This window comes from Macaca fascicularis, chromosome 16 (genome assembly GCF_037993035.2).
Source record: "Macaca fascicularis isolate 582-1 chromosome 16, T2T-MFA8v1.1".
Taxonomy (NCBI): Eukaryota; Metazoa; Chordata; class Mammalia; order Primates; family Cercopithecidae; genus Macaca; species Macaca fascicularis.
In genome coordinates, this window is record NC_088390.1 from 51,938,541 (window position 1) to 51,947,202 (window position 8,662).

Here is an 8,662-nt window from a genome sequence, read left to right on the forward strand (position 1 = left end):
GCAGAGCAGCCTGCTGGGATGAAGAGGCCCAGCTAGTGGGCTGCGTGGCCACAGCCAGAGCATGAGGCCAAGCTTGGCATGCAGGTGCTCACCCGGCCAGGCAGTGAGCGGGGAGCGGCCCTGGGCTATGAGGCTTGCCCCCAGCTGGCTGACCGCTGTGCCTTCCATATGAGTTGGACCCCTGGCAGGGCAAGAGCCCAATTCACCCACTTGCCCACTCGGGGGAGTTAATGGCAGCAGAGGGGGCCATGGGTACTTTAGAAGAAAAGAATTTCAATCTGTCCTTCTCTGCCTCTAATGCAGAATTTGATCCTGTGGTTGCAGAATTAGAGGACGCTGTCGTAGATGAAAAGCTCCACTTATTACAGAGAAATTTCATAGATAAGTACTACCTGGAGTTTTGAGGACACGGAAGAGAATAATGTAACCTACATGCCTATTTTAATAAATATATTTTTTGGCAGAAAAAATATGTTGAAGGATAACCTCTGTAGCAGATTCCTGAATTCAACGTAGCAGTTTTCATAACTATGTTACAGCATCATAAGGATGAAGTGACTGGTGACATATTCGACATGCTGCTCACCTTTACCAATGTTTTGGCTTTTAAATAAATGTTTTTGGACTACAGAGCAGAAAAAGAAGGCTGGGGACTGGACTTAAGCAGTGATCCAGTGGTGACTTTGTTGTGCACATCATCTATACCAGCTTTTCAGAACAATCTGCAACACTAGGTCCTACCTCCAGCCAATAAATGGGATCATTCTGGATGTCACCGACCCAATAAGCCAACAGAGTCTGCTCATGATGATGACAGAAGAATATGTCTTGGAAAGACTGACTCTGTTCTGCAATTCTTCATTAGTACTAAGTATCAATAGGTCAAAACCAAAATGACCTAAACCTCCTGGACCTATGTCTCCTGAAACACCTTATTGTATTCATTAACCTTAATAATCCTCCCAATGGGTAACCCTGGTACTCCTCCCCGCCTCAAGTAGACACCTCTCTCGGGTATTTCTGAGTTCGACGACTCTGGAGCAGGCCATGTCAATCATTCCACCTGGGATGATTGTTACACATGTTGGTGTGTAACAGTGTGGAATAATCCACCATCAACACCCTCTGTCCCAGCAGGCTTTACATGAATCTTTGTGCACCCACACCTCTTATTTACATGAGTCAGAGTTTCAGTCCTTCAGCTTCAGTGTGGTTTCTGATATTTATCAATGTGTTATTCAAGCCATCTTGAGATTTCGGAATCTCCTATGACCACAGCTTGTCTTGGCCATAGGAATCAATGGAAAGAGATGTCTTTTACATAAAAGTTACATGCAAAAAAACTCCTGATTTTAACATTTGTAGTCCTTGTGTCACTGTCTTCTGCTAATCCCATTGTTTCTAGAAGTCTCTTTTAAGTTTTAATTTTTTTTTTTTAATTTTTATAGATGAATAGTCAGGCTAACCTAGTAGGTATGATCTTGGAACTTCCATGATTACCCACTTATAGATCAAAGTATTATATGCTGTGTGCTTTTTAGTTACCGCTGTGAAGGCAAAAAAACTTTCTATGTTGGCATTCATTCCTATTTTACTGGGTACCTATGAATGTATGCTGTTTGCTAGAAATAGACTAAAAGATATCTTGTTCTTATAACAACGTGTTGGTGTGTTTGCATGTTTGCTGAAAATCCTTTCTGTATAAACCAGTTCGTTCGGTTCTCTGGGTTAGGTAGGGACTCTGCAGTTTCCTCCTGCTCTAAGTCTCTCCTACTGAGATGGTGTTCCATTGGTCCAGCTGAGCATGAGTAGGAGGTAATAAACAGCTTTACTAATTATTTGTTTGCTTTGGTTTGCTGCAATATATGGTGAACTACTTATCAGAAAACATTTATATAATCTCTAGAAAGGAGAAAAAACATGGTAGTTCAATTCCCAATGGGTACCTTTGAAATTTTTAATTGTAAAAATAAGAATCCGTACTGAAAATAAATAAATCATCTGTACTGGAGGGAGGAGGTGATATGAACAAGATGGAAGTAAAATACCACAAAAAAGAACCCCATTTAAGTGGGGAGGTATATGATTAAATTTCCAATATTTCCTAGTTTTTGTATTGTTCAGAAAGTGTATATAAATGTGATTAACTTTTGACTTTTACCAAGCAAATAAGTAAAATTTTAAGTTACTTCTAGATGAATAATTTTTTTTTTTTCTTTTTTAAGACAGGGTCTTGCTTTGTTACCCAGGTTGGAGTGCAGTGGTGTGAACACAGCTCACTGCAGCCTTGACCTCCCAGGCTCAGTCCCCCAAGTAGCTTGGACTACAGGGGTGTACACCACCATTCTTGGCTAATTTTTTGTATTTTTTTTGTAGAGACAGAGTTTTGCTATGTTGCCCAGGCTGGTCTTGAACTCCTAGGCTCAAGTAATCTGCCCACCTTGGCCTCCCAAAGTGCTGGGATTATAGGCAGTGAGCCACTGTGCCTGGCCCAGAATGTTTGTATTTTTAACCAGTGGAGAAAATGAAAGAATAATGGGAATTGATCAGCAAAATAGAAGTTAGAAAGGGAGAAACAAGAAAAAAATAGAAAAATAATTAAAAAAACAGAATACTGTAAATAGAAAGTATGAAATAACATGACAGACATGTCAAAATGTACAAATAATTACAATGAATGTATGAACTGAATTTATTAACTGGAACAGATATTATTATTACAAAATGTAGATGTAAGTTGTTTACAAGGGAACCACTTAAACTTCAGGATTCAAAGAGGTTGAAAGTAAAAGAATGGGAAAAGCTATAACTGGAAATTACTAACAGAAATAAGGCTGGGGTAGCTATATTAATATTAAAAAATAAACTTTAGGTTAGGAAACATTATTAGAAATAATAATGAAAAGAGGAAAATTCTCTAGCAAGATGTAGCAGTTATAAACTTGTTTGCAATTAGTAACAACCTGAAAATATGTGAAGCCAAAATCAACAGAATTTCGGGGGAAAAGTAATAAATAACAAACATAGCATAAGATTTTAATGAATGTCTCTCAGTAATTGATTTATTAAGAGAAAGAAAAAATCTAAAGAAGATTAGCAAATTTTAAAAATTTAATATAATGGAAATAAAGTAATTATATTCAACAATTAGGGGATCTGTATTCTTTTAAATAATTCATGTAGCATTTACAAAAGCGTACTAAGCCAGACACCATAACTTATCAGCTTTTTGTTTGTAGAGATTGGAATTTTATGTAAGTAGAATCATGCAGTGTATACTCTTCTATTTTGGCCTAGCTTCTCTCAGTATAATTATTCTGAGGTTCATCTATGTCGATGTATGTATCAATAGTTCATTCACTTTTATTGCTGAGTAGAATGCTTTATTCATTCAACAGTTAATAGACAGTTGGGTTTTTCTAGTTTTTGCCTATTATAAATCAAACTACTATGAACATTCATGTACAAATGTTTACATGGACTTATGCTTTCATTTTCATTGGAGTGATAAGGCTGTTATATAGTGGAGGTGTGTTTCAGATTTTTTAAAATTGCCAAACATTTTAATAAGCATTTTACATTCCCACTAACAGTGTATGATATTCCTTGGTGCTCTATATTCTCACCAAAAGTTGGTATGCTTTTTAATTGTAGCACTTCTAGTCGTGCTATCTTATTATGGTTTGACATTGCACTTCCCTGGTGACTAATGATGTTGAGCATCTTGTCAAATGCTTATTTATCATTTCAAGGTCTTTTTTTGTACAGTGTTCAAATCTTTACTCTTTTTTTTTGCGTTGTCTTATCCTTTTTGAATGGCAAGAGTTCATTATATAGTCTGGATACAAGTTCATTATTTAATGTCTTAGTCCATTTGCACTGTTAAAACAAAATGTGAGACTGGGTAATTTATCAAAAACAGAAATGGATTTCTTCACAGCACTGGAGGCTGGGAAGTACAAGATCAAGGCATTGGCAGGTTTGGTGTCTGGTGGCCTGTTTCTCATAGATGGCTCTGTATAGGTATTCTCACACGGTGGAAGGTTATGGGCAAAAAGGGGTGAATGCTATGTCCTCACATGGTAGAAGAGCAAAAAAGGGATTAAGTTTCAAATTTGAGCTGGGTGCTGTGGCATGTGCCTGTAGTCTTACCTACTTAGAAGGCTGAGGTGGAAGTATCTCTCGAGGTCAGCAGTTCAAGGCTGTAGTGTGTGATGACGCTGCATGTGTGAATAGCCACTGAACTCCTGCCTGGGCAGCATAGAAAGATCCAATCTCTAAAAAGAATGATTTGAACATGAATTTTGGATGGAAAAAATTCAAACCATAGCATTGGATAAATGTTTTGCAAATATTTTTTCTCAGTTGGTGGGTTATATTTTTATTTTTATAGCAATGCCTTTTGAAGAGAAGTTTTGAAGTTTAGTGAAGTCAATTTTAAAAATTTTTTTATTTTGTGCTTTTTGTGTTCTTTAAGATATATTTTCCAAACTCAAAAAGAAATTGTCCTTTGAAGAGAAGGTGAAGCAAGATGGGCAAAGAGAAGCCTTCACTGAATGCCCTCCTTGCAGGAACACCAAATTGCACAACTATCCACACAAATCGAACCTTCATAGGAACCAAAAGCAAGTGAGTGATCAGAGTACCTGGTTTTAACTTCATACCACTGAAAGAGGAACTCAAGAAGGTAAGAAAGATTGTCTTGAATTCCTGATTCAAGGGGAATCAGAAGGCCACGCTTCCCCGCTTCCCCACTTCCCCACTTCCCCAGCAGCAACTGTGTGGCACAGAAAGAGAATCTATGCACTTGGAAATGGGAGAGTGCAGTGATTGTGGGACTTCGCGTTGGAACTCAGTGCTACCCTGTCACAGTGGAAGGCAGCACAAGGGAGAACTCAGCCAGTGCTCATGGAGGGAGCATTTAGACCAGCCCTAGCCACTGGAAAATTGCCTATCCCAGCAATCAGAAACTGAGTTCCAGTGAGCCTCACTATAGCAGGCTAAGGTGCTCTGGTGTCCTAAACAAAACTGAAAGGCAGTCTAGGCCACAAGGATTACAATTCCTGGGCTAGTCCAGGCGCTGTTCTGGGCATGAAGCCAGTGGACTTGAGGGGTATGCAACCTAGTGAGACACCAGCTTGGAGTGGCCATGGAACTGCTTGTGTCACACCTCCCCCCACCCCAGATTGCACAGCTCACAGATCTGGGAGAGACTCCTTTCATCCATGTGAGGAGAGGAGAGGGAAGATTAAAGCAGACTTTGTTTTGCAAGTCAGATACCAGCTCAGCCACAGCAGGATTATATAACAGGCAGGATCGTGAGGCTTCCATTCCAGACCCTAGTCCTGGATGACATTTCTAGATATACCCTGGGCCTGAAACGAACCTGCTGCCTTGAAGGGAAGGAGCCACTCCTGGCAGGATTTATCACTTGTTGACTAAAGAGCCCTAGGGCCCTGAATAATCAGCAGTGGTAGCCAAGCAGTACTTGCTGTGGTCCTTGGGTGGAGACATAGAGTTGTGCCGGCTTCAGGTATGACCCAGTATATTCTCAGCTGTCATGGCTGTGGGGAGAGACTCCAGGTTGAGAAAAGGAGAGGGAAGATTAAAGGTGACTTTGTTTTGTAGCTTAGGTATCATCTCAGCCACAGTGGGTTAGAGCACAGGCTTTTTGGCTTTCTGATTTGAGGCCTTGGCTCTTGGGCGGCATTACTGGACCTTCCCTGGACCAGGGGTTGCCACTGCCAGGAAGGGAGAGTCCAGGCCTGGCAGCATTAACCAAATGCTGAGTAAACAGCCTTTGGTTCAAACAGAAATTTTAGAGTTGGAAAATGCAATTGACATACTGAAGAATGCATCAGAGTCTCTTAATAGCAAAACTGATCAGGCAGAAGAAAGAATTAGTAAGCTTGAAGACAGGTTATTTGATGATACATAGTCAGAGGAGACAAAAGAGAAAAGAATAAAGAAGAGTGCAGCATACCTACAAGACCTAGAAGGGCAAAATCAACATACAAAAATCAGTAGCATTTCTATATGCCAACAGCAAATAAACAGTAAAAAAAATATGTTAAAATGTCCCTATTACCCAAAGCAATCTACAGATTCACTGAAACCTCTATCAAAATACCAATGACATTCTTCTCAGAAATAGAAAAAAAAAAATCCTAAAATTGACATAGAAACACAAAAGACTGTAATAGCCAAAGCTATTCTTACTGAAAGAACAAACCTGGGTGAATCACATTATCTGACTTCAAATTATACTACAAAGCTATAGTAACGAAAACAGCATGATACTGGAAAGAAAAAAAACATATACCAATAGAACAGAATAGAGAACAAAGAAACAAATCTATACATCTACAGTGAACTCATTTTCAACAAAGGAACCAAGAACACACGTTGGGAGAAAAGAGTCTCTTTATTAAATGGTGCTGAGAAAATTGGATATTGCTATGCAGAAGAATGAAACTAGACCCCTGTTTCTCACCATATCCAAATTTCAAATCAAAATGGAATAAATACTTAAATCTAAGACCTCAAACTATAAAACTACTAAAAGAAAACATCGAGCAAACTCTCTGGAATGTTGAACTGGGCAAAGATTTCTTGAGTAATACCTCATAAGTAGAGCCAACCAAAGCAAAAATGGACAAATGGGATCACAACAAAATAAGCAGCTTCTGCACAGCAAAGGAAACAACCAATAAAATGAAGAGACAACCTACAGAATGGGAGAAACTGTTTCCAAACTACCCATCTGACAAGGGATTAGAACCAGAATATATAAGGTGCTCAAACAATTAATTATATAAGAAAAAATCTAAAAATCTGATTTAAAGTGGGCAAAAGATTTGAATAGACAAATCTCAAAAGTAGATATACAAATAGAAAACAGGTATATGAAAAGGTGCTCAACATCACTGATTATCAGAGAAATACAAATCAAAACCACAATGAGATATCACCTCACCGTAGTTAAAATATCTTTTATCTAAAAGACAGATATTAATGAATGCTGGTGAGCATGTGGAGAAAAGGGAATCCTCATACACTGTTGGTTAGTATAACCACTACAGAGAGCAGTTTGGAGGGCTCCAAAGATGAAAAATAGAGTTATCATACAATGCAGCAATCCCACTGCTAGGTATATATTTTTTAAAAATGAAACCAGAATATCCAAGAGATATCTGCACTCCTATGTTTATTGCAGCACTATTCACAATAGCCAAGACTTGGATGCAACCTAAGTGTCCATCCACAGAAGAATGAATTTTAAAATATGGTACATATACACAATGGAGTACTAGTCAACCATAAAAAAGAATAAAACCGTCATTTGCAACAGCATAGATAAAATTGGAGGTCATTATGTTAGGTGAAATAAGCCAGACACAGAAAGACAAACTTTTTATGTTCTTGCTTATTTGTGGGAGCTAAAAATTAAAACAATTAAACTAATGGAGATAGAGAATGAATGATAGTTACCAGAGACTGGGAAGTAGAGCAGGTAGGAAGTGGAAGTGGAGATGGTTAATGGCTTCAAAAATATAGATAGATAGATAGATAGATAGATAGATAGATAGATAGATAGATAGAATATGATCTAATAATTGATAGCACAACAGGGTGACTACAGTCAACAATAATGTATTGTGCATTTTAAAATAACAAAGAGAGTACAATTAGATTGTTTGTAACTTAAATAAAGGAGAAATGTTTGAGGTGATGGGCACCCCACTTACCCTGATGTGATTATTATGCATTGCATGCCTATATCAAAATATTTCATATACTCCATAAATATATTCACCTATTATATAGCCACACAAATTAAAAAATTAAAATTAAAAATATATGCTTTGGGAAGCTGAAGCAGGAAGATTGCTTAAGCCTAGGAGTTTGAGTCCAGCCTGGGCAACACAACATGACTCTATCGCTACAAAAATTTAAAAAATTAGCCAGGCACGGTGGTGCATGCTTTTAGTCCTTGCTACTTGGGAGGCTGAGGTGGCAAGATCCCTTGAACCTGAGTTCAAGACTGCAGTGAGCTCTAATCATGCCACTGTACTCCAGGCTGGGCAACAGAGCAAGACCCTGTCTCTAAACATATTGTATTATTTTCTTTTTAAATATTTTGTAGAATTCACCCACGAAAACACCTGAGCCCTAAATTTGTTTTGTGGAAATATTTTTAAAATACAAATCCAATATCTCTAATAGGTATTAGAGCTGTACAGATTATCTAATTATTCTAGAGTGAATTTTAGTTATTTATGTATTTCAAGGAATCTTTCCATCTTATTGGCTATATCGAATTTGTAGGTATAGTATTTATGATATTCCTTTATATTATATTTTATTATTTGTGGGATCTGTAGTTATGTCTCCTCTCTCTTTTAGGTTATGTCTTCTCTTTTTATGCTGATTGATATGGCTAGAGATTTATCACTTTCATTTGTCTATTCAAAGGACCAACTCTTGGTGTTTTTATTGATTTTCACTATTGCTTTTATGTTTTCTATTTCATTGATGTATACTCTGATATTATTCCTTTCTTCTACTCCTTTTGGTTATAATTTGTTTTTTTTTTTTTTTTTTAAGTCAAGTTGTGTTGGGAATAGGCCCCCAAATCTGGCCATAAGCTGGCCCCCAAACT

At 37.8% G+C, this 8,662-nt stretch overlaps 1 pseudogene; it reads left to right on the forward strand.

Annotated features, from left to right (window-relative positions):
* The first annotated feature begins 248 nt into the window (after nucleotides 1–248).
* LOC107127813 (ADP-ribosylation factor-like protein 2-binding protein pseudogene) lies at nucleotides 249–1,604 on the forward strand (annotated as a pseudogene).
* The last annotated feature ends 7,058 nt before the right edge of the window (nucleotides 1,605–8,662 follow it).